Consider the following 27,091-nt stretch of genomic DNA (forward strand, 5'->3'; position numbering starts at 1 on the left):
GATGTCTGAGAACTGTTAGAACTAGAACACTTAACTAGAGAAGTCCTTGCATCAATCCAACATACTTGTGGCATTCTTAGGTATATAACAGGTGTGTATACCTAAACAAGAAACACATTTTATTTTACTGATCCTTTCAGGAATCTAAAAAAGCTTAAGCAAAAAGGATCACTCGCAGTGTTATTTTTTTTCTCTCTCTCTTAAAAGCCTCTGCACCCACCCATTTTTTAGTGGAACAGGATTCCGTTCCAGTGAGATAATTTATTGTGCTTTACACAGTAAAATAGTTATCATATGGCTTGAAAATCAGCCAGTGCTGAATTGAGCAGTTTCTGATTGGCACGTCAAACACATTTGTTTCGGGAAGAGTTCAAATGCTCAACCACACTAGTAGCTAAACAGCTGCTGGAAAGAACACAGTGCATAAAAATTACCCCAAAAAAGTTCCATTGCCCTTCTAGTAGCAGTAAAAACTTCCATGAGCTTGCAGGCACAATATTCGCATGACTTAGTGCATTCATTTAGCATTCTTATTATTTCACCTAATTGCAGTTTGAGCCACACCGCAAAAAATATAACTTATCAGGATTTCTCCAGATGTAAAGGCACTGGAACACACTCATTCTTCAGGAGTGGAGTGGGGGAGGACACACTCAAATATGGGGAAAAAAAGGATCAAACCCAGGCAGTTGCCACAAGTCAGGATGCAGAATGTGTCTAGATACATGGAATTTCTGGGCACCTAGTTGGTTTATTTGTTTGAAGGGAAGGGCACAAAAATGTGTGTATGAAAAACAGGACAGCAGACCTCCTGCATCCTTAAGGAATGGACAAATGAGAGCAATAACCACAAGTCTGTGATAACAACTTTGTAGTTTCAGTATCTCAACTAGTTGCTGCCTGACCAGGCCCTCTACTCTGCTAATTCTGCCTTGCCTCATTGTTTCTGTGTTGTGTTTTGAAGCAAAGCTTAAGCAAGGTGATTCACCAAGGAGAAATTTAAAACAGTAAAATGTAAGCTACACGCAACTGACAGCGTAAAAACAGTTCAACAACTAATATCACATGATCATAGACATGCCTAGACTCAGTTAAGGTAGGAACCATCAGCGTTTAAAGCCGATGTCAACATAGCCCATACCTGTATCTTTGGGTGAGACATTTCAGAAAGACGGGGGCCCACCACAGAAAAACCATGTCTCTGCCACCTGATAAATTTTACCGGCAGGTACATGCACCAGAGGGGACGTGGTGGCGCTGTGGGCTACACCGCAGAAGCCTGTGCTGCAGGGTCAGAAGACCAGCAGTCGTAAGATTGAATCAACACGACAGAGTGAGCTCCCGCCGCTTTGTCCCAGCTCCCGCCAACCTAGCGGTTCAAAAGCATGCAAAAATGCAAGTAGATCAATAGGGACCACCTTGGTAGGAAGGTAACAGTGTTCCGTGTCTAAGTCGCACTGGCCATGTGACCACGGAAGATTGTATTTGGACAAAACGCTGGCTCTATGGCTTGGAAACGGGGATGAGCACCACCCCCTAGAGTCGAACACGACTGGACAAAAATTGTCAAGGGGAACCTTTACCTTTACCTTACATGCACCAGGCCTCTATTGCTAACCACAGAACTCTCACAGTTCAATTGGTACTTTCTAGTCTTGTCTCCTAGAAATTAAAATCAGCACTGCTAAACTGAATCCAGGAATCTCCTGGCCATCAGTGCAATTAGTGCATATTGGTACTATACGCTGTGATTCCATGAGTAACCAAATTGCTGCAGAGTGAGTCAGCTAAAGCTTCTGGACTGTTTCTACCTAATTCTGACTAATTAAGCACTGCTGTCCCTTAATAATTCAGACCTAAAAGCTTAAGGTCCTTCAGGGGCCAGCGTCATTTGGAAGCTGCTAAGGTCATCCTTTATGTCCATCACTGAATCTCAGAGCAACTCTTTCTCCTTGTACTGTCTGGTCACCCGTGACCACATCAAAGATAAAGTGCAGTTGCCTCTATTTGTCCTGGCTTCTCCTTTCGGGGCAGTGATGCAGATTAAACCTACAGGAAGAATAGAAGTGAAGGGGTAATGTTAACAATAACAAGAAAGTGTTCTTTCAGGTAATAAGGTCTGTCTCCTCAAAAGAACCAAACAACCAGGAACAAAACCCCAAGCAAACACACACAGAGAGAAAAACCAGAAGAAAAAAACACCGTAGACCCAAGATTGCCACATCTATTCCTTCCTAATATATTTGCTTCCCCATTTCATCCTTTCTTTGTACTTCGCTCTTCTCTCTTCTGATTCTTACAAGACATACCCACCGATAAGTATTTTCCATATATCAGTGAAACTCATGTTCTTCAGAGTTCTACATTGTTCCCACCTGCAGCAGGTGGCAAGGAGAACTCTTTGAGCAGGAACAGTTACCACCTATCATTTCTGTGCAGTATCTAGCCAGCTATTGGCACTGAATAAATGTTAAGTAGTAGTAACGGCAATGAAATGTATCTGCCCATTAGATTTTATGAGATACAAAACCTTAGACAAGGCATTATTTAAGCACTGAACATTAAATCCTCTTAGCTGTTAATTTCTTGTTTTGGAAAGAATCCAATCTAATTTATGAGTGTTCTGCAGCTGATACAGAACAGAAAGAACATGCATTAATGTTAACATCTGAGATGAAAAATACCTCGTGAATTATGGGAAACAAACATTAGCTAAAGGTGTGGGTGTCAATCTGATAATTGCACTACTCTGAAAACATGTAATGCTGTTGCTAAGTTGGAGGGTTGCTGTAACTTATTACATGGTAGCAAATGCCCATGTGAAGTAGTGAACAGAGTGATGAACTAAGACTCTGGTGAACAGGGTTCAAATCCCTGCTCAGCCATGGAAACTCACTGGGGGAGTGGAACCAAATCATTCCTTAAATATTTCACTTACCTTGTAAGCCTTATTAGCATCAGTATAAGTCAGTTCCGACTTGATGGAACAGAACTAATCAGCTAAATGCCCATGTAATTTGAGGATCACTAGCCTTAAATGTATGTTTGTGTATGTGTGTAGCAGCTAGTGTCACTTATATGGTTTCATAAGAATAATTTCAATATTATTCAATATTATTAGTAATAAAGATGAAAGACACCGATTCACAGCTTTGCCACAAATGTGTTGTCAGGCACTTGTGGGACAAAACCAGAAGCCAAGAATGAGTACTTGAAACATTGCAAGTTGGGCTAGGGAGAGTTGTCATGGTTGGCTCAATCTATTTTGCCATCTGACCTAGAATGGCAAATTGTCCCCCACCATCCACCCATGTTAAAGCATTTTAACACTGAACACTATTTATTTATTTATTTATTTATTTATTTATTTATTTATTTATTTGATTTTTACCCCGCCCCTCTAGACCATGTCTACTCGGGGCGGCTTACAAAATAAAACAAAACAGTATAAAAATATATAAAATCATAAAAATTACAACTACAGTTTCAATTTAAAACAATTAATTTAAAGAGAGGATTACCAAGATGGAATAGCAAAGAAAAAGAAAAAGAGAAATACTTAATTGACTGGAGGGAAGGCCTGCTTGAATAACCAAGTTTTTAACTGGCTTTTAAAAACACCCAGCGAGGGTGCCAGCCGAATTTCTGTTGGAAGGGCGTTCCACAGCCGAGGAGCCACCGCCGAGAAGGCCCGGTTTCTTGCTTTTTCCTTCCGGGCCTCTCTCGGCGTCAGACCCCTCAGCCGCCCCTGCTGGCTATGTCGGGTGATTCGGGTAGATCTGGGTGGGAGAAGACGGTCTGCCAAATATTGAGGTCCCAAACCGTTTAGGGCTTCATTAACTACTTCATTAACTTGACCCATGTGGAAGAAAGTCACACTAGTGCCTGTCCACTTCCTGACTAAAAATACAACTATAACAGTTATAATCACAGATAAGATTGAATATGTCCAAAAGGGTACAGAATGTATCTTCCTTATTGAGCCATGGATTGGGTCACAGTTCCTTGCATGTGCAGGCACTGAGGAGCAAGATACCATAGTACTATTTCCCATCTTCTTAGAGGTCGTGAGGATTTGCACATTGGCCTTCTCCCAGAAGAAGCAGAGACATCACTTTGCCGACAAAAGTCCACATAGTCAAAGCTATGGTTTTTCCAATAGTGATGTAGGGAAGTGAGAGCTGGACCATAAGGAAGGCTGACTGCCGAAGAATTGATGCTTTTGAATTGTGGGTCTGGAGGAGACTCTTGAGAGTCCCCTGGACTGCAAGGAGAACAAACCTATCAATTCTGAAGGAAATCAACCCTGAGTGCTCATTGGAAGGATAGATCCTGAAGCTGAGGCTCCAATTCACGAGAAGACTCCCTGGAAAAGACCCTGATGTTGGGAAAGTGTGAAGGCAAGAGGAGAAGGGGATGATAAGAGGACCAAATTGATGACCAGTCATTAAAGCTACCAACATGAATTTGACCAAACTCTGGGAGGCAGCAGAAGGCAGAGGGCCTGGTGTGCTCTGGTCCTTGGGGTCATGAAGAGTCAGACACGACTTAATGACTAAACCACAACAACTTCTCCCAATCTCAATAATTTCTCATAAGTTCACATGCAATGTAAGCCCTCTTTGGGCACTACCTGAAGTGGTAAAACTTACACCAGTCAGGACAGTAATATATTAACTTGCCCTGTCCTCTCTCCCTGAGTTTGCTACTCAGTTATGCTTAACTCTGATAGGCCATCACAGAAAAATAAGCATGGGATTTTACATGTGTGTGTATGAAACACTAGGATGTTCAGTAAAGGGGAGTGGCTTGCTTAGTACCAGAGGCCTAAAAAGGGGGAGGAAAAGCAGAAGGAAACTGTGAATTAAAACTGTATGCTCATGGAGAGGGGTTGTTGTCTTCTGTGGAAGACTCCCTGTGGTAGAATTGTCCTTGCTTTGTCACAGAGCTGCTCTGCAAACTGGATTTTTCCTCTCTCACCAGGCATTCTCTGATCCACAGAAGACTACATAATCACATCTCATGCTTCAGTGTATAACGTGATCACCAGCGGGGGTCCAGTAGGATTTTCTTTACCGTGTCCAGCATTAAACATGTCACCAGATTCACTGGAGATTCATTTGTGTCCGGTGGTTGGGTGGCTTGACGGAGTCCTGCAGAGTGCTTAGCAGCTTCAATAGAAAGCTCAGGCCGCTCAGCTGGGAGGTGTTTGTGGTGGCACTTCGTACCAGCTGCAGATCTGATCCTACTCCATTCTTTTCCTGTGTAATGTTTACACTCATTATCAAATAGTAATAAACCACATTTCTCTACTAGTTATGAATTATGGCAAATATGAGTATAGTGTAATGGAAAGAGCAACAACTGGCTTAGAAATGGACTTCTGTCAGCTTCTTTCTCCCACTTTCCTTTTCATTATTTCTATCAAAGCAACCGAATGTGTAAATCAAATCAACAGTGTAATTTTGGATGCTTCCACCTAGAAACAAAATATTAGCATACACAAACTCCATAGTATCATGTCTCTCACAAACATACATTCACCAACCTACCCTTTTTATGCATTTGTATAGGAAATAATGATGCAGCGTTGGTCTTAGACAGTTTTGTACCAACATATATTCTCTTCAAAGACCAGTCTGATTATTTTCCTTATACAGTGGTGCCTTGCTAGACGATGATAATCCATTCCACTGAAATCGCTGTTTAGCAAAATCATTGTCTAGCGAAAAGCATTTCCCCATTGGAATGCATTGAAACCTGTTTAATGCGTTCCAATGGAGAAGAATCGTCATTGTCTAGCGAAGATCGGCCATAAGAAAGCTGCTTTGCGAACCGCCGCTGTTTAAATCGCTGTTTTGCAAAAACACCTGTTTTGCAAGCATGGAGGGAGCTGTCAAAATCGTCGTCTAGCTAAAATCAGTTTGTGAAGCAGGGACCAAACATTGTCCAGCGAAATTCCCCCACAGGAATCACTGTTTTGCGAATCGCTATAGCGATCGCAAAAAGTCAGTGTCTAGTGAAAAAACTGTCATGCGGGGTAACTGTCTAGCGAGGCACCACTGTATGCATTAGTGTTAAAGGGCAAACAACTTTACTGTTGTTCCATGGAATTCTTCTGATGCTGATAGAGCTATTTGCTTAGGACAGCAGAACTAACTTTTTCTCCTAGAGCCTTTCTGTCTCGCCTCACCTCTTAAATGGTATTGAACAGTTTGTTAGTTAAGCCTATGATAAATAGCCTTACGGTAAGAAATGTCTTCAGAGGTTGCTAAGTGTCTGAGTTGAAGTACATAGCACACTAAACTCCCTTTGACCCTAAAGGGAGACAAGCATTCATCAGTTCATAAGAACTGAAACTCTCTGCTGTGTTCTTTTGTATATCCCGTGTAAGCTGTAGGAAATACCTTGAATACTACAAATATTGAAGTTAGCTCATTGCCAGAGAGAGACTTAACATTTCTCATGGATCCACAGAACTACATCTGGCCTCCCTCTTATGTGTAAATCGATCCTATCCAACATGGTTTCTCTACTGTTCATGAAGGTGGCCTGACTTCTTTTTTTGTGAGATTTAACCAGATGAATTTGGGTCAAGACTGACTTTATTCCTTTATTCTGCATGTGTTTGAGCAGGTTGAATGACCAATTTATTGCTCTCTCTGGCGTCCTTCATCTGCTTTTTGTGTCCTGTTGAACTCTCCATCAATCAAATTGAGCTCTTCTGTTTTATCTGTTTGCAGTTCTATATATTCCAGTTTTTCTGTCATATCAGTTCTTTTCATTGCTGCATTTTGTCTGCTGTTGCCACTAGTATTTTATTGTGGTGTTTTTATTGTAACTGTTGTTTGATTACCATTCTTGCTGAATTTTTCAGCTCCTTAATGTGGAAAGGGAGGTATAAATTTACGTAACTGATTGAGGAGCCAAATTGCTACATTCTTTACCAGATGAATTTTCAAATGTCATCATTATACAGATTAATGCAGGGTCTTTTAAACATTTTGAGTTGGTGGACAATTTTGTAGGTGTTGTGAATATTCTCACAAATGGGATCCCATTGTGGAGAGATCTTCTTCATTCACAGAAAATATTGAGATGGGAAACCCCCATTTCCCAGAAACCAAGCGGTGAGGCATAAGCTAACTTGAGAAAGAATTGAAGTGCAAGGCAGAAGTAGAATTTGTGATTCAAACACAGCATTAATATTTTGAACCAGGTTTCTATTCCATTTCACATCCAGTTTCCAAGACGGAAAACTGTAAGGCTCAGCAATAAGTTATATTGAGTAGAAGACAGAGATGAACTTAAGTAGGGATTACATCTTTGCTTATTTTGATCACGCAGGTGAAAACAAAAGATGGCAAAAGTTTTCTCTCACTGAGTGAAATTGAAAGCTGTTTTTGGTGTATTTTTTCACATTTGAGGTTTTTTTTAAAAAATGAAGTTTAAACTGTGCAAAACAAAAGCAAACCCTTGCCCATTTTGTGCAAGTCCAAACTTTTGGGGGTTTTAAGGAAGATTTTGCGCAGGGGCTGTTTGTCCATTTTCTAATTTATTGCCTTTTGGCTATTTTTTTTTTTTTTGAAAAATCCCACAGTGGTTAACATCTTTTCCTTGCAGATGAGGAAATATGTGTGTATTTGTTACATCCTTAGGCGTAAACCCCAAAGGTCAAATAATGCATTTATCTTAGAAGCACAACTAAATAGTCATTTATTTATTTATTTATTGGGAACTGTTGATGCTCAGAAATACAAACACCACACATTTGCCAAACCAACTGCAGGCAAAACAAACACAAACGGAGACAAAACATACACTGCCTCAAAAACCTACACAAACACAAGACACTTTACAACAAACAAACAAATCAGTTTGTAAATGTTCTTCTGCCTGCCTCTCTCACACAGACATACTCACCACCCCGAAGAACACAGAAATAACAGAATGAAAGAGGAGCAAAACACCCCTCATTCCACAGCACCCCTCTACCCTCCCCACTTTCCCCTCCTTGGAAGGCTTCTTCAAAAGAAAACGCTGTCCCACAGCCTCTGTTTTTATTTTATATGATTGTGTTTGTGGCCCATGCGCTGCAGAGGATTGACATGACGCTTCTACTCATCCTGCTCAGGTGGGCCCAGTTGCGTGATTACCACAGTGAAGAATAAAACATTAACCACAAGAAAGAGCATAGCATTGGGACATTTTAACCACAGCATGACTAGATAAAGGAGAATTTAAGTGCACTTATGCCCATCACGAACTAATACCACTGCATTAGGTAACACAGTGGGAAAGGTTAAATTTGCTGCTTAAATTCAACCTTGCTTCGTTTAATATTTCCCACCGAACTAATTCATCAAAAAAGAGGTGGGGATTGTTTGCATTCCTGTGTTAATAGAGTATGCTCGCCCATTACCTCCCTTGCTGTTCCTTGCACATCTTTCCTTTCCCTATCGTTTTTGTAAGGCAGTGTCAATCAGAGTGCCAAACAGGATAAATGTCAGGAGAAAATGGGTGCCGCACATTTAATTTGTCAGGGTGATGTTCCCTAAATCCTTACAATCCCCAAAGGGGTCAGATTATCTATCTGGTTATATGTCTCATAAGAACTTTTCCTGCAATTTTCATGCCTGAAGTGGTATAAACAAATTAGGCTATACTACAGTTACAGTTATTTTATTTGTATGTTTGTATTTTTGATACCTTTGTCAAATAAAACAGTAAAAAAGGAGCAACATATAACACTCATTTTTAATGCCAAAATGCTTTATTCAACTCACATTAAAATCAGATAGCAATTATTTTTTTTCTCTCCGTCACTGAACTGACAAAACTTGAAAATTCACCCTAAGATTCAATATGACAAAATACTTTCGGCACATTGAGTGGCTTAATTTTAATCCTAGAAACCTCCTTGGTAGCTCCACAGTCACACAATTTGCATCCAAAAAGCTCTGGACTTCCTCAACCTACAATCCTGGGCCAGATGACTGACCTGACACTGTATACAAGGCAGCTTCCTGTATTTCGATTATAGCATTACCCAGCCAAAGTCAAGGTTATTTCTCTATCTGTGACAATGGAAATGATTCTCTGCTATGCACTAAACGAGCCTTTGATCTGATTAAGGTGCCCGTCTTAAGCGATTTACTGAAGACGCTGTATGCAAAAAAAGGAAAATAATAAAGCACAATCTAAAATTACCTTTATTTTGAAAGGCTTGATTAGGATTTTGTATTTTAATTCATAATTGGGTACTTCTTCTAGGAGGAGTCAGAAAAATAAAGCACTCAACACTGATTTGCTTTTCAAACGTATTAAAAACCCTAAATGATCCAGGTATAAATGAGAAAAAGGCCCATGCAAACAGACAGTTATGAACAATGGTTTTGCATTTAAATAGGTACATTTTTCCACAGTACCTAGCATCTTCAGAAAAGGATCTGGTCCTCATTTCCTCAGGTTTATTATAAGAAAACAGTAAACTGCACATGCACCATTCAAGACAAAACTGTTTTCAATGCCTTTTGTCTTAAAATAGCCAAATCTCTCCCCCCCCCCCCAACTTTCTTCTGTTTTCTTTTTGTTGTTCTTGGTTTTTTCCATACGCACTTCAAAAGTAAACTAAGAGTTAACCCTGAGCTGATCATTACTACTCCTCTAAATTACTTTGGGCTGATGAACTCTGCTGTAAAATAATATTCCTACAGTAAGTAGTGAGACGTCAATGTGGTCATAGATTGTGTGCAGCTGCCTCTGAGGTTGATCATGATGCTAATGGCATGCTTCTTTTATCACCCTCTTCTTTCACACAATGATGATGTCTGAGTTTATTTTAAATTTCTTCTGAAATTTTCTTAAGTCCGCACTATAACTAATGAGACAAAAAGAAGCTTCTGATGATTACCTCTCTTAGTCCAGTAAAATGTGTTTTGTTTCCTTTCTGCTGGATAATGGGCGAGCGCTGAGCACTAGTTTAAGGCCATTTATATGCAGATATAATCTGCTGTCCTGTTTCTTTCAGTAGGTGCCATAAATTAGCATTCCATTTCTGCTACAATTTTGTCAGCTTTTCCCCCCCATTCATTTTGTATGTATTTGATCCAAATTCCATCACAGCTGTTCTTCAAAGCATAGTGTCCCTTAAGCAAAACAACAACAACAACATTCAAAACTTTTTGGTCATTATCAGTTTTCCTAAACTTTTTTTAAAATTAATTCTACAAGTTGCATTTATTGCAAAGCCACACTTTTGCTGCATCTTTTGCTTCCTCATTTTATAAAAGCAAAATATCTCACATATTTATGTTACATAAGGCGAGTGCCTAATCTTGATCATTCTTTTCAAAAGGCTATGCATAACAAAAAAAATCACATGGATGTTGAATGGAGTTTATCTTAAACTTGATCTATTTAATTATCTCTCTTAACAACAGGACTTTTCAGAGACCACTAATTTGTACAGTTGTCATAATCTGGAAGCAACTTGATGGCAGGTAACAATACCATCTATTTGTCAACAATCACTAAATCAATTCCATCGACTCTGGACCAAGAGTGCAGAATCCCCTGCCTCCTGCAGCCACGCAACAGTAAATTTTGAGATTTCAGGGTTCTGGCTGAGAGTTCTTTTACTTCCCTAAGTATCCAGGTAGGGAGTGAAAGAAGGTTGCTTCTTCAGTGAGAAACGGCTTTAAAGTCTACATATGGAACACCACTCATTCCCAGTTGATGCAAGTGGTCATTGCCTCAATCCAAACGTGTTTATATGTGTGGAAGAAGCAAGTAGCTCTTCCTCTTCTCTTTCACCAGCAGAACAGTAGTGTTACAGATGCTGTCATGTCTTCCTTTTTTTAAAATGGGGGAGCAGCTATAGCTGCACCCAAGTCCTCCATTGCAGGCAAGGTGGGTGGGGAGAAAATGCCAGATCACTGCTGCTGCCTCCTTTCCTGACAATTGGGGGAAACAGGCCGATGGGTGCCAGTTCTTGTTCTCTAGACATGGCCTAATGGCAGGAGGGGGTACATGTTGCAGAATTTTTAATTTTGGGTTAAATTGCTTTAGCTGTACAGCAGAAATGCAGGGATTCACATATCGGAATAACTTCAAGATCCCCAGAGTAGTCCACTCCTTTTCTCATTAATTGGCACTTACAGTCTCAATAACTCACTGTGAGGCATCTGTAGGAGAAAGAATAAAAGGTTTCATTACTTACAGTTGAACAGCACAAAGAGCAAACTTACAAACAGGACTGCTTTCTACAACAGACTTCGATAGACTTAAGAATGGGGGGAAAAGCACTGAGCAGAGAGGCGGGTCTTCTTTTGAATTCAGAGGCAGGAGGGAACAATTGATTAGTGCTGGATAGATTGACAGTAACCCCAGGCTAGAAAAGTCTGTCCCAGTCACACCTTCTCTAGGTAGCATGCAAGGTTGTAAAAAGCTCCAACAGTGCAATCCATTTCATTTTGTTTCAAGTAACATGAGAGCTAAGCCAGCCCTGATAGGATCCAGTCACTGAACTAATATCACTCTGGTAACACAGGATCAGGATTCAGGTTTTATAGAAATTTAGCACATCAAAATTTATTCTGAGAGGTACAAGTCTAAACTGGATGAACATGCCTTTTGTATACCAGCTGATTTCAGAATTATGTGACCCAAGAGTGTATCTGCTTCCACTGTATACTCTTAGGTCATACACACACAGAAAAGTTTGCGGCTGTTGCATGCTATCAAGTCACCTCCCTATGAATGAGTGGCCTCAAAATTGCTTCAGTTTCATCACCTCTGCTCTAAACAAATAGGGAGGCAGCAAGCTCAAGCAGTATGGTAATCAAGAATACATACATGTTTTAGTGTGATCCAAGACTACCTAAACTTACAGAACAAATAGGCTGAAATGGTAGAATTCTCGACTATGCCATCCCTCCATTTAGGAGCACTGTTTTTGCAATGGTTTCCTGTTTTAACAAGCTCCCTGAATGCAGCAACTAAAACATTAAGGGCATGACCACATTAAACATCTATGGTACAAGTGCAGGGAATACCCAAAAGTAACACAGACAACCTAACCATATCTAGAATGCAGAATTCTGTTTCTTCCATTTGCCTTTTCATTCAGCTGCCATCTGTGCAGATTAAGCCTGAATGATTCAGGGACTGTAAGAATTTACAACAGAGATGAGGAACCTTTGGTTCTTTATATATTTTGGATTACAATTCACATAGTCTCTCATCATTGGCCATTTGGGCTGCAGATTCTGTGACATGAAATGGCAAACAAAACAAAACAATTGGAGACCAAAAATCACACATTTCAAATTCACAGAGAGGTTTGTAAAAGTGCCCCCCCATTTCAGAGAGGGTGCCCCCCCCATTTCAGAGAGGGTGCCTCCCCCATTTCAGAGAGGGTTGCCTCCCTGGATTCTGTCACAAATCTGCCCCTGCTCCATTTATATGAAAATGTTTGGATTCAGAAAACAATTGCCTCTTCATGAATTTGAAAGACACCATATACTAGGATTTAGACTAGAGATGGGGGTATTCGTATTCGAATATCACCACACAGGTGGAAACAACGAGGGTCAGGATCCATTGGGCCAGACAGTCCACTCATGATTTTGCCGCTGCCGCCGGCTCCACTGAGGCTTCCTATTGCGCTGTTCTCCACAATGGATTATCCACACTCTGACCTAGCAATTGCGGACAACGGCGCAACAGGAAGGTCCAACGAGCTCGCATCAGTGGTGAAATTGTGAGTAATAAATAACCCTCGTTATTTCCACCTGTGTAGGGAAATTGTATACAAATACCCCCATCTCTACTTTAGATCAATTCTTATGTGGCCAGTATGCTTTCATCTGGCTGGATAGCTCAGTGAGTTGCAACACGTGAGGCTGGGAATTCAATTTCCCCACTGTTAATTCCAGAAGAGCCAACCTGTGTGGCCTTGGGCAAGCTGCAGTCCCAGGATGCCCCCCCCAAATACTTTGGGTACTCTCTACCTAGAAAACCCTGAAAAGGGTAGCCATACGTCAGAATTGATTTAATGGTATACAATTATTAGTAGTATAATACATTTTCACTGTTACACGCTCTTTACTGGGCAACCTAAACACATCTTTTATTAGTGATAAATTGTTTATAGCATATAGATAGTTACTAAGTATTGAGTCATAGAACAATTATGATAGAATTTAAATATGTTCCACAGTTTCTTCAGCATTTATCTGGTAATTTGATGTGAAATTTTACTCTAAATCAGATTATTTCTAAGAAGCATTTATTAATGATTGAGTTATATATAAGCACTCATAGTTTATTCTAGTGCAGATAAATGCATCCATAAAGACATTAGGTCACACTGCCCCAGTTGTGCCAATATCCAGGACCCTGTCAGTTTTCCACTATAAGTCAAAAAGGATCAGCAGCAAAAGAATTAACTATTGTAGAAGCAAAAAAGATATCTTTAAAAGGGCTGCACAATATCTGTGATAGTTATATATGGAAGTTGGTTGCAGTTGCATTGTAATTACAGTTCACTCCACATAACAAGCACAAATTCAGGGTGTAATTGGACTATTCACATGTTCAAGCAGATTCGTTTTTTTCATAGAAAAATTGTTTTGAACCTCTGAGGTAATGTGCAAAAAACATTAGTACATGAAAAGTTCTACATTTCCTGTGTAAAATAGGGGAGATCTGTCAATTTAATTTTGTGTGTGTGCATACCAATGTTTTCTGCCTCACATTTTTCCTACTCCATATTTGCATATTTTTATAATTTTTAAAGAACCTGGAATGATTTTTTCCCATTTGCATTGCCCACATTCAGTAGGTGCACCTGTCCCCAGTATGAAGAGGATAATGTTCAGCCATATTGGTACTTCAGATGAGAAGCTGCTCAGAAGAAAAAGGCTAATTTGGCATGAATATGGACAAAGACATGGTTATTAATACCCAGACTTTTAAAATTTAAGCTCTCAAAGCCCTTTTTTAAAAATCTCAAGTTCTTTCCATCCCAAATAAGAGATCTGAAAATTGCATCATGTTCTTATGGAAAAAGAATTGAAACAAAATTCTTACCCATCTCTACTATTGACAGAGTGCCAATGTGGCATGGTAGATAAAGTGATAAACTAGGAGGCTTGAGATTAAATTCCTCCTAAAACATGTAAACTGCCTTAGAAGGTGGCAATGGTAAAACTACCCTTAAATACAGTAGCTCCCATTTCTTGAAAATTGCATTATAGTTGCCAGAGCTGAGATGCAGCCTGACATAAGACAACATAACTCTCAATCCATGTGGACAGGTTGCCTGCCATGCGCCTACTGAAATGCCCTCTTCTATACAACTGCTAAAGTACATGTGAAGTGACTTCAGAAAAAAAGAGACCCATTAGGTTTACACTCTGCTTAATAATTAACAAATATTTATCCAACTCCTCAAGTGTAGTGTGCCACATACAAGTTCACCTATCATTCGCCTATGACCTGTGACCCATGGCCCCAGTAGATGGGATGAGTCTTACACACACAGTATTTGGACGACAGGTTGCTGACGCCTATCATATTATTTTAGAATTTCAAACAAAGTGGGGAGGGAAGAAAGAAGGACAAAAGCTTACTGATGCTTCTGTTTCTGGTGCTTCACATAAACTGTGGATCTACACACGCCTTGTCATTCATCATTAGTTTCACTTGAACTAGCCAGTACAATATACTCTGAGCATATACATTCACTCTCCCTGCCTTTTTCCCAGCAAAGGTCATCCCGCATGGTGCTCAAGACTCAATATGATGGGCATGGTCCCCATAGAGTCTAGCGGGGCGCAGATCCACAACTCCAAAATATCCATGCAGATCAACAGAAAAGCCTCTGCATTGTTATGGAACTGGTAGCTATTTTGATTCTGAATTGTTAATCATCAGGAACAAGAACTATGAAAAACGAAACACGGAGACACCTGCACCTATTTAGGCTGACTAGCACGTCGCTGTCTTGACCACCCCTGCCCCAAGAGGCCTGATTCTTTCAGTCCACTCATTCCGCCTAGCTGTGACTCCTCCATCTTCATTTGTCTGACAGAGATCCACTGGAGACACTTCCCCTAACAGAGGGAGAGAAGCCAACAAGCACACCCCCTTGTCTTTTCACATCTGGATGAACCTGCAGAACCCCACTGCGTAACCACAGCCCTGAACCTGGGAGTTATTCCTATTCAACTCTGGGGTGTCTATTTTGATGAGGCATGTAGAGTGGCGCTGTATCATAGCAAAAATGGGTCTCCCTCACGAGAAGGAAAAGGAACACCGTGATGCAGTTGTAATCCCTATGCCTATGTGCTCAGAAATAACCCCTCTGAATTCATGGAAGCTTATACCAAGGAAAATGGATATAAAATCTTAGCTACCAAGCACCTTCAAGGCAAGTCATCATCTGTAATACAGGAACCAAAACAGCTGACTTTATTGGGTTAGGGCAGGGCAAAACCCATGGGACGCCTTCAACCTATTCCACCATTTTGAATAAGGGCTGACTAGGCGCCTTAGCAAAGAAGGGCCCACGACGTCGCTTGGCTCGCATGAGAAGCCTCAAATCTGAAACAGGGGGCGTCCTGTATACCTGGAGGCTTTCCCTGCACTTCTGAACCCTGGTTTTCCAGGTTTCTGGCTTGCTTGGAAAGCCCCAACGAATATTCTCCACTTGCAGCTCACTGCTTCTCATATGAGACAGGACGGGTGGATCAGGTAGCCCCCCCTTATTTGCATGTGCAATTAGCCATCTGATCTCATGCCTGGAAAAAGGTTCTTCAGATCTCCAGGCCTCCCGCTCCCATCGGTCTTAAAACCATAAAGGTCTTTGCAGCCAGCATCGCCCACAGTAAGGTGCAATGAGGCTTGTACGTACTTCCGAAATATCCGGAGAGCCACCTTTCCTTACCCCCCACTCCTCCTTTAAACGCCTGCGTTTTACGCCTAAATATTTCCTTCTGCTGTTGTTTGGATGAAATAGTACCAATCTTGTTAAGAAAGAAAAAAAATGCCCCTCATTACGCCCACAGACGTAACGGAAAGGGGAATTTCTCGTCGCCCTTCTTTCCCCCCTCCTTGCCTTCAAGTGCTCCTTAATGACAGAAGGATTTCTCCTCTTGCGCGTCTGACATGAAGAGGGAGCTGTGGTTCTTCACAGGCACGCCGAGTTCAGCCTGAACCAGCAGCTTCCTTAGCCAAGCTTTCTGATCACTTGTCTGCTTCCCTCCCTCTCTGTCTCTCTCGCACTCACTTACTCTTCCATCTTTTGCCACTGTGCCAGATAAATTTAAATGTATCTGTTCAAGTGGAGATAATCCATGCAAATCAGAGCCCACTGGCTCCCAAGTGCTCGATTCACAAAGAGAGCCGTGCTTCAGGAGGTCACTCGTTCACAGCTGCTCCTCCCATTATATTTCTCTCTACCCCCTTTTTTTTTATAACAGAACTGCGGCTTGTATACAGTGACTGAAAGGACTCAATTTACTACAAACCGCTGCCTGGTTCTTACTTACAACTTTTCTTTCAAAGAGGGACATACCTTCCAGCTATCTTACCAAGAAAGGTAGGAAGTCTACTTCTTCTAAGGTCGTGGAAATACCTCTCCTCATTATCAACAGCGTTGCGATAATGATGATGGTTACTTTTATCAGCCTTACCTCTTAAAAGTGGGATGCCCAGGGTCTGATGCTTTTGTTACTTATACCCACCCGTTGCAATTGTTTAAATGCCTGTTATTCTGATGGTGATTCAGCTGGCTATTATCCAGATGCACAATGGCAGAGGAAGATCTTATCAGAGTTTCCCTCTCTTTCTCTTTCTCTCTCTTTCCCTCTCTCCATCAGTTGCAGTTGTGCAGTTCTAATAACATTCCGTTTTCTCCTTAAAAAAAACACCAAAATATCCCAAACTCAAGCCTGAGACATATTTATTGATTATATATTTTCAGCCCCCAACCCGGGTGTTTTCTAACCAATGACAGGTCCTGCTTCCATCAATTGAAAACTCAAGAAGCGACAGATTCTGTCCTTAACGGTGATTTCCCTAGAGCAGAACTTGACCACTGGAATTTTTAAGGGAAAACAATATGTTTGTAAGGTCACCTTTTGTCTGTCTGTCACTTGTAAACAAGGAAGATTGTGGGCCTCATTACAAACAGGCCTGTCAGATAAATGTAGACTCGTTAAGCAAAAGGTAGAATATGTATTAGAAATGCCAGCAGTGATTCTAGAAATGAGACCCCGACTTCTTGCTGTTAGGCATGGTTTACAGAAGCAGAAGGGAGATGTGGAATACACACACACACAAACAAACACATGCCTACATAGGGATGTGCACACACATATACAGTACATGCAAATATGCACAAACATATACATGCACTTGTGTGCACACATACACGCACACAATCCTAGCAACTGTATAGTAATCATACTGAAATTCAAAAATTCAGACAGTTTTCTTGGTAATGTCTTAGTCAAAGCAGAATAGCAGATGCACTGAAAAATATCAAAGAAGAATTTTTCATCAGCACTTTGGATTTTTCAGTTAAGCTAGGAAGAGAGTTCCGTGTGTTTCATGGCAGCGTTTACAAGAGCTCCTTAAATGCTCTTCAAGAGCATCTTAGGATATGCTTAACTTCAGCATTGTTTTTAAGCTGCACAGACACAAACCAAATCAGTCCAAAGATATGTTTTGTAAATTGGCATTCCATTAAGGATAATCAATTACAAAAATACTTTGGAAATATAGTGTACTTCAATAATTCTTCTTCAGGTCCAAAAACTTTTAGGAAGTTGGTCTGGAACGATGAAAGCTATCCATTTTAGAAGGCAGCTCATATTCACAATTCATTTAAAAAGAAAGAATCCAGAATACTGTATAAAAGTTTACAACAACAGTTGTTCCCTCTTGTACTTTACAAATTAAGACCATGCAATCACACTCTGGACTAATACTAATTAATTACATCCTACCTCAGAGCAAACAGGGGGTGCTATCTTAATGTTGTGACTGACAAAAGATACTTAGTTATAAAGCCTGAAAACATCTTCCAAATAGTTTAATCTTCTAACAAAGAATAGCCGGTAACCCATGGCTAAGTATAATTTGCAGTTGGATCATATGTGGGTTCTTTTTTTTCTTCTTCTTTTTTTTTTTTTTTTTTTTGCTAAAGCATCTGAATATAAACTTAGCAAGTCTCTTTACTTCTGCAATAAACTCACTACATAGCTACTGCTACCTTGTTTCCCTGAAAATAAGACCTAACCTGAAAATAAGCCCTTGTAATATAAGCCCTACACCCAAAACAAGCCACAGTTAAGTAAAACCCTGCCTTCCACCATTGTGCAGCAACCAGAAAAAGATGACATGACTGTATTTGAATAAATATTGTATATGAAAAAAAATCCCCTGAAAATAAGCCCTAATGCATTTTTGGAGCAAAAATTAATATAAGACCCTGTGTTATTTTCAGAGAAACATGGTACTTAGGGAAGGAACAATATTTCCTGGGCATTTGACATGCAGGCCAATTGAGGGAAAGAGGTGGGGAAGAGAAAAAGTTTGATAAGACATCTTTAAAATAAAGCTAACAATTCCGACTTTCTGTACCTTGTTTGAAATCATAAGTGTTTAGTGACTTTTTAAGTAAAGACATCTTCTCAAGACGCCACCAAATTATTTCCAAATTTTTTAAATTTCTTGACTCATATTCCTCTGCACAGTTAGTTTACAGTAGCTGAAGGCATTTAAAGGGCTCCAGTTGTGTTAAAGGGGTGGTGGTCTTGCTTTTTAACATGCAGTTGCAATCCCAAGCATGCTTGCATTAAATTACATTGTGCTGAAATGAACGGGAATTACCTTCTCATCTCTTACTTGTTTACAGCTAGAGATCAGGAGCAACCTTTTCCCTGTATTCCCCTTGTTGATGTAAAATGATTTGGTTTCGTAGTAGGTGGAGTTTTTTGTGCATGGATCTTAAAATGGTATCATGATCCCAATTAATAATACACTTTGTAAACTGAAAACTAATCTTAGGTAACAGCTCTGAAGTCCTCAAAAAGACATGGAGGAGGCTTCCTGAGTTTGAATGGAATTCTGGCCCAAATAATATTGGGGGATTAAAGATGATCCCTTTGGAGTCTGACAATAAAGTGAGGTGAGATTAGATGACTCACTAGCTGAGATATGAAAAGGAGATGAAAGACCTTTCAGAAGATCTTTTTAAAAATATTGGTATGCACTTATTTCCTTCTCCCACTCTGCTGTACTCTTCCAAATGCCCCAAATTGTATAAATAAAGAAATGTATTTCAGGGCATTCCTATTAATATTTTGAAGAATAATTTCACAATAGTGGGCCAGAATGTTGTCTCTTGAAATACATACCTTGTTTCCCGGAAAATAAGATGTAACCTGAAAATAAGCCCTAGTATGATTTTTCAGGATGCTCATAATATAAACCCTACCCAAAAAATAAGCCCCAGTTAAGTGAAACCTCGCATTCCACCAATGTGCAGCAACCAGAAGAAGATGACATGGCTGTATTTGAATAAATGTACATGTAAAAGTACATTGTACATGGAAAAAATAAAATAAAACATCCCCTGAAAATAAGCCCTAATGCAGTTTTTGTAGCAAAAATTAATAGAAGACCTTGTCTTATTTTCGGGGAAACCCAGTACAGTTTTTGCCTTCAGATTCAGTGATAAATCTTAACCATCCATTAAAATACAATGATAATGACATATGCATCCCTTAGAGTACTATGTAAGAGTAATCTAATATAAATAATGATAATCTTAAAACTGCAGAGCTGGAAGGGACCCTAAGGATCATCGAGTCCATCCCCTATCAAGGAGACACAGTGGGGAATCAAACTCCCAACCTCTACTTTAGTTTTATTTTCTCTTTCTGATCAGCTGCTCTGTCTCCTACAACAATTCTCCTGTTTCCTCAGCCTATATGTAATTTGTATCTCTGGCTTCTGTCACATTAAATAGACAGATCCTCTGCTGAGGCAAATATCTGCCCAAAGAAGTACATTTTGTCCCATTTCCATGTGTGCTGCAGTCTCGATAATGCAGTAAACTCTGTACTGTATATAATTCTCTTATCCTTTGGTTTTATGAAGACACTTAAAAAGACAAAGGGTCATCCTTAGAGGATACTATAAATGACTGTTAACAAGTTCTATCGAAGTTCTTAACGGTTCCACAGGAGTACAGGCCTTAGCTTTGTGGTGCCTTCAGAAACTCCCTGCATTTTAAAACACCTCAGACATCCCAAGGAGTAAAATATATGGCCATGAGACAGATTATTTCAAATAGTAGGGCCCTATAAAGATTAGCAGAAAAGAGAATTTAATTGGCTACAGGTTTATCAAGTGAAGTGCCACTTGAGATGATGGCCTGCAACATGCTCTAAGGAAAATACCTTCCCTTAGGTTTATTGTCAATTTACATACTTGATTATATCCTGCTCTCATTTCACAATGCCTTTCATTAACTTGTGCTCCAACGGATACCGTATATGAATGCAATACAGTATCAGGTTGCAAACTTCAGTCCTTTCAACCCAATGAATGCTGAAAATGATTGCTATTGCAGGAAAAGCCTCATGATACCTCAAGGGGTTAAGAAGGGAATCAGATCTGTAATTGACTGACTTCCCAACTGACAGCCTTTGAAGCTCTTCTCCTGTCCTTGTTTTTTTTTTAACTCCTGTTTCATGAAACAAGATTGACACTCCTTTATATGTTTGGAATTCTTCAGCAGGTGTAAAGTGTGAGGTAATGATGGAAATTAACCTGAGGCCTTATCTACGATTTCTCCTTGCAACTTTATTGAAGTGCTGGTTAACAGTTAAAATTTTTATGCAAACAACTGTTCTCATCAGAATCTCGCATGCTTCTGTCATGTCATTTCATCCTTTGTGCTTGCCAGAGGTGCTCAAAAGTGACATAGTTTTTTTTCCCCGCCCTCTTTCTCCCTACAAAACTGTTTGCTATTGTTTCGGAAAGGCAATGACAAGTATGCCAAAGCAAAAGGCACTAAGAGAAAGCCAGATAAAAGAAATTATACAGAGGACAAATGCATTTCTGAATGGTTCATCTGTGGAACCTTGAATGCACTTACCTGACCGTCTGTCAGCAAATGTTATCTTTGAGAAAGACATGAAGAAGAACAGGCCCATATTGTGTGTGTAACAAGACTGGTGTGGTCTTGATTTCCTTGTAGAATTTGGACCAAAAGCTGAATCAGATGCTTGCAGAATTTGAATCAGAATCTGCTCTTAAATCCTTCAGGGGGAAAATGTCTCATGTCAGCATAAAGTTACCACTGGCCTAAAGTCATAATAAATGGAAGACATGAAAAATCCACGCCAGTTTTACTAGATTGTTTTTAAAAAATGAGGAGAATGTACATTTCCCCCAGGAGAATCACTCTCAGTGGAACATCTTATTGCACATCAATTGTTAAAATTAAAAAACAAGAAACTGAAGAAAAAGAAATTAAGATTTATTTATTTATTTATTTACAATATTTTTTAGCCGCACCATTGCCAGTAGCTTCTGGGCGGCGTACAACATTAAAACTTAGAAACATTAAAAACATTTTAAAAGACAATATAAAATAGCATATATTAAAATAATTCTTAAAACATTAAAATTAATATGATAACAAGCAAACATAAAAAGGGGTTATCACTAGGAGAATAAGAGTGATGCCCAATGAACATTTAGCCAGGAAGATGATCCATGGAAATAAGGAGAATTTACTTATGAGTAAACATATTTTATATGTTTAGAGGGATGTGGTGGCGCTGTGGGTTAAACCGCAGAAGCCTCTGTGCTGCGAGGTCAGAAGACCAGCTGTCATAAGATCGAATTCACGCGACAGAGTGAGCTCCTGTCGCTTGTCCCAGCTCCTGCCAACCTAGCAGTTCGAAAGCATGTAAAGGTGAGTAGATAAATAGGTACCACCTTGGTGGGAGGACAATGGCATTCCATGTCTAGTCGCGCTGGCCACATGACCACAGAAACTGTCTACAGACAAACACTGGCTCTACGGCTTGAAGACAGGGATGAGTACTGCACCCTAGATTCGGACACGACTGGACTAAATGGCAAAGGGAACCTTTACCTTAAACATATTTACTAATCTGGAACATCACACTACTCTTAATAATAATGTGTAGAGATGGGCACAAATTAAAAAATGAATTATAAAATTCATACAAAATTGCTAATTTGGCAATTCATATTCATCCAAAGTGCTGCCCCTGACAAATACAAATCAACAAATTTTAGCAATGTTTGATTCGTCAGGCTATAAAACAGCTGCCCGCACACCTAAAAACACCAAAACCACAGAGAAGCTTCCTCTAACTCTACAATTCCTACAAGTCTGTTGAAGATTGAGTTTTCCCCAAGCCAGCTGCTTTGTGGGTGTATATCTTGGTTGTCTGAAATTGTGCCGAATTTGCAGGGCTTGTAGAGAAGAATCAGAAGTTTCTCTTGTGATTTTGGCATCTTTAGGTGCCTGGAGAGATGTTTCATGGGGTTTTAAAGGCAAAAAAATTTGACAAATCGATTTGTCAGAAAAATAGTAATAAATTCATTATTCATGACTCTGCAACCTTGATGCATCATAAATTGAAACAAATCACTATTTTTCTGATTTGTGTCCATCGCTAATTGTGCGCCATCAAGTCAATTCTGACTTACGGCTACTCTTTTCAGGTTTTCTAGGTATAGAGTACCTGCTTCTGAGGGCTCTCTGGGACTGTGCAGCTTGCCCAAGGTGACACAAGCTGGCTCTTCTCCCTGGAGGCACAGTGGGGAATTGAACTTCAAGCCTCTGACTCTGCAGCCAGATCTTACTTACTGAGCTATCCAGCTCAGGTGGATGGATTTAATTTCCCCACTACTTCAGATTCTACGACTAAAGATGCCAAGGCTTGAACCTATGACTATGTACATGCGTAAGATATACATACTATAGAATGAAGCCCCTACACGAGTAATGCTTTTCTTGTACTTGAGATTGGAAATAATCTCCATCAAATACTTAACCCAAACACTCAGAATGAAAGATCTTGGAGAAACACTTTGTTCTTCAAGCAGAGACTGAAGGATGCTTAGATTATGTTCTAAATTAATGTGATATTCAAAGGAATGAAACAGAAGAATAGGAAGAAACGGACTACATAATTGTCTCATAAGACTTGTGTATCAATCCAACCTTCTTATTGCATTCACAGAATTGTGTGTATGTGTGGGTGTACATGAGAAGACTGCATTTCTTACAAAGACACTTCATTCCCAACACTCTTTCATTGTTGTGACACTTGAAAACAAGTCCCAGAGACTTACATATGCTATTGTAAATGCAATGTCATAAACTGCATCCTGTAACCACTGCTTTGCCTTCTACTTGCTGCCAAGATAATATAACTACAGATGAAAAAGAAGAAGAAAAAAAGGTGGCTGCAGCCAGAAGGAAACTGAATATTCAGAAATGTATGAATATTTGATAAGTTCCAAATAATACCCAAATTGAAACTTACCTTTATGAGGACTGATTATAAGCACATGGTTCAAAGGTTACTTTTAAAAGTGTAATAAAGGGCTGCATTCAGATTGCTGAAAGTGAGGGTTTGAATCCTGTTTCTGATTTGACTTTAAGTCTTTAATCCTACATGCATCCACCTGGGAGAGAGTTCCATTTAATTTAGTTCAGATTACTTCTGAGTAGTCATGCATAGGGCTGCACAGGAAAAAAAGTAAGGTGATAATCTATACTCACCTGAGAGTAAGTCTTACAGAAATCAATGAGGCTTACATCTGAAAAGACTCATATAGCATTTCTCCGTTTAGATTTTTTTTATTAAGCAGTCACCTCTGAAATTAGTGTACATCTGAACAACACAGTGCATAATAGAACATTCTCCCACTTCTGACTCAAAATGTTGATACTCCCTAAAGTAAAGAATTAATCTTTCCCCAAAACATATATAAATATAGAGCTTTAAAAATTGCCCTGAATGAATTTTCTCACCCAGTTTGGCTTATACTGATTATTAAATTAGTGCAGGCATGACGAAGGTGTGCCCCCCCCCCATTTTCTATCAGTAGACAGAGATGATGAGAACTGTAGTTGAACGCTAATGCTTGAGTGAATCGTTAGCACAAGTTTGGTACATAATTGAATTATTGACCAGTGTGGGTAATATAAGAACTAGTATGTTTTTCTTAACTTCTGTTCTTTGGCTTGCAAGAGGCAGCACACTTTCCAATTAGTGATAGCTGTTTTTTAAAAATAATTTCACAAATAGTACTCAGACCTTGCAGCCTGCAGCCTGAATTTCTTTTCATTAGGCCCAATGCAATCTAAATCTTTAATATACTGCCATTGAGACTTAACTCTTCTGCTTACATTTTAAGGAATAACATGGTTTCACATTGATAAATGGCCTTTTCCATCATGCCAGCCTAAGCCTTCTCCTTCACTCCCCTTTCAGTTTACCCATTTGACATTATTTTGATTACAGTCTAACTTGTTCTGGGAAACTTGAAAGCTTGTTCACTATTTGGTCTAGCCAGTGTAGCCAGAAATGCCTGACCATTTTGGCTATTCTGAGAACTGTAACTGAAAAACATTTCTGACTGCCACTAAATACTGAACCAAAAGCATAGTTACATGTCCCCTCCCCCATATTTGTAATTAGAAATCACTTTTGGTAGAACTGTATTAAGAAGGCTTTCTTCCTACTCTCAAAGCGGTTAGATTTTATTTATTATTTATTTATTTTATTTATTTATTCAATTTTACCCCGCCCCTCTAGATAACGTCTACTTCCTTTACTGATGGAAACTGAAGCACAGGAATAAACGTTATACTGTACCTGCATTGTTTTTCTTAATTGACGTCTTCATTTTGAAAAGCAACATTTCCTTATGTAATCTATAACAAATAGTAGTGTAGCAGATATAGGTGTGATGGGGTGGGGAGGAAAATATAAGGGTGAGCAGGTCTTTTTTCTGTTCATAATCCTATTTACCTTGAGCAGGGGTGGAGAATAACAATACAGAAATTTTAAAAAGAGACAAAATGAACAATATCTTTGGCCATGGTAATGATGGATTTTCTATCAGGCATTCCTTTTAATCCAGCCGTGTTGGCACAGCATGTCATGTTGACAGCTGTTGAACCCAGTACAAATCAGCTTTTGGTACTGGGTTGCAACTGCTTGAAAAGTCAATCGTTGCCCTTCATCCATCTGTGTTGGCATGGTATGGAGCTGTCGCATTGACAGCTGTTAAAGGTGGCACTGATCAGCTTTTGGTACCCAACTGCAACTGTTTGAAAAGCTGCAACAATGACAGATTGCCAAAACAAGCTTCAAAGCAAGAGACAGCTTTCTTGTTTTGTATTGTCGTTTCTGTAAAACACCAATAAGTGTAGCATAACAATGTGCTTGGGTTTTATTTTCTAACTTACAAATACCAATGGGCAATAACTTTAGAAGTAAGTACTGCATAGACTTAACTAAAATATTATGTTTTTTAAATGATTTAATTTTCACTGGATCACTAGATATTAGTAATTCAACTTCCATCAATTCCAGCCATCATGAGCAATGAAGAATGATGGGAGTTGTGCAAAAACTACTGGGAAGCTATGGATTCCCTGATGTAGTACTCAATTGCAGGTTAGTGTGATGTGTCTGAGCAGGAAAAAGGTACAATAAGGCCTAACCTTGCCATTTCCCCCTCTCCCTTTTTCTCCTTCCATGTGACTGAGAGGATTTCAGTAGTGTTTATTTTTGCTTGTGGTTAACCATGGTTTGTTGTGTCACTTAGCAAAATTCTTAATTTCAAATATACTAGCTACAGAAGTTGGTTTCTGAAGCTGAGTTGTCAAAATTAGCCATAGTTAGGTTGTGTGGATAGTGAATTTGGTCCCTGGTTGTGGAGCCAGAGATCTGAAGTTTAATTCTCCCACTGTGTGTCACAGGAGAAGAGCCATCCTATGTACGGTAGCTTTGGGCAAGCTACACAGTCCCAGGACACCCCAAGAAGAAGAGAATGAATACACCCCTTCTGCATATATTGTACCTAGAAAACCCTGGAAAGATTTGCAATAAGCTGAAATCAACTTGATGACAAGTTGTTGTTACTCTATATATTAGAGTTAGCAATGTTTCCTGGTTCAGATGACATGGAAAGCTGCAGTTCACTAAAAGTAGCTGGAAACTAAATCTTTGGTATTTATTTTCTTGGCTGTTCTGGAATAAAAAGAAGAGAGTCTGTGTCAGAGCCTACTTTGTGCTAAACCGTGGTTTAGTATGCTGGGCAAAGATGGCCTGAGTTTAAAGAAAGCTGTGACATATTCTGCCCGTTTTCGTTTCCTTATGCTGTGCTTGATCAGATTCTCTATGAAAACAGGCAGTTGAATGAAAATGCAGCCAAAAGCAGAGGTCTGCAGAGGTTAAGGGTGTGTATGAGAAAGACTTCTCCCTTTCTTTGAGGTCATGAAGTTGCTCTAAAGACAGTGTTTCAGCACCTGCAGGGCTAAAGGAGGCTTTGCTCATGAGAGGATTAGACTATCTTGATGTCTCTGAAATACCTCCTGAATAGACTTCCTTTTGATGTCATTTCTCTGCCCTTTTCTTTTGCACTTTATGAATGCAAGTCTCAAAACAAGGGATTCTTCCCCCCCTTCCTCAGGGAAGATTCAAGACACTTAGAAGGGGGAGGGGGAAACAGAGACAAAAGAGACATTTCACTGTCAGACCTGCAAACTGGAGTCCAAAAATTGGTCCTTTAGGGAATCAGACATGTCCTTTGCAAAATGACATTGCCAATGTATCTGTATATACAGACTCAAAAGAAGAAATCTCATGACTGTTATCCTGAGCACCATATCAGTATACACCCATCATGGCTTTTGGCATCACCCTCTTTTTGCTAGTAAGCCTTTCTACATAATTATACTCAGTCTTTCATGGGTCTGACAGTATTATCTGGAAAGTTAGATTAAGAA

General features: G+C 39.7%; 1 protein-coding gene across 8 annotated transcripts in view; it reads left to right on the forward strand.

Annotated features, from left to right (window-relative positions):
• Window positions 1–1,131: 1,131 nt before the first annotated feature.
• ADGRL2 (adhesion G protein-coupled receptor L2) overlaps window positions 1,132–27,091 on the forward strand; it is a 723,239-nt gene continuing 697,279 nt past the window's right edge. For all 8 annotated transcript variants that reach the window (XM_078393038.1, XM_078393043.1, XM_078393041.1 and 5 more), the window contains exon 1: window positions 1,132–16,606. The gene's annotated coding sequence lies outside the window, so the exon portion shown is untranslated. The remainder of the gene's footprint in view (window positions 16,607–27,091) is intronic.

Source organism: Pogona vitticeps, chromosome 4 (assembly GCF_051106095.1).
Source record: "Pogona vitticeps strain Pit_001003342236 chromosome 4, PviZW2.1, whole genome shotgun sequence".
Classification (NCBI taxonomy): Eukaryota; Metazoa; Chordata; class Lepidosauria; order Squamata; family Agamidae; genus Pogona; species Pogona vitticeps.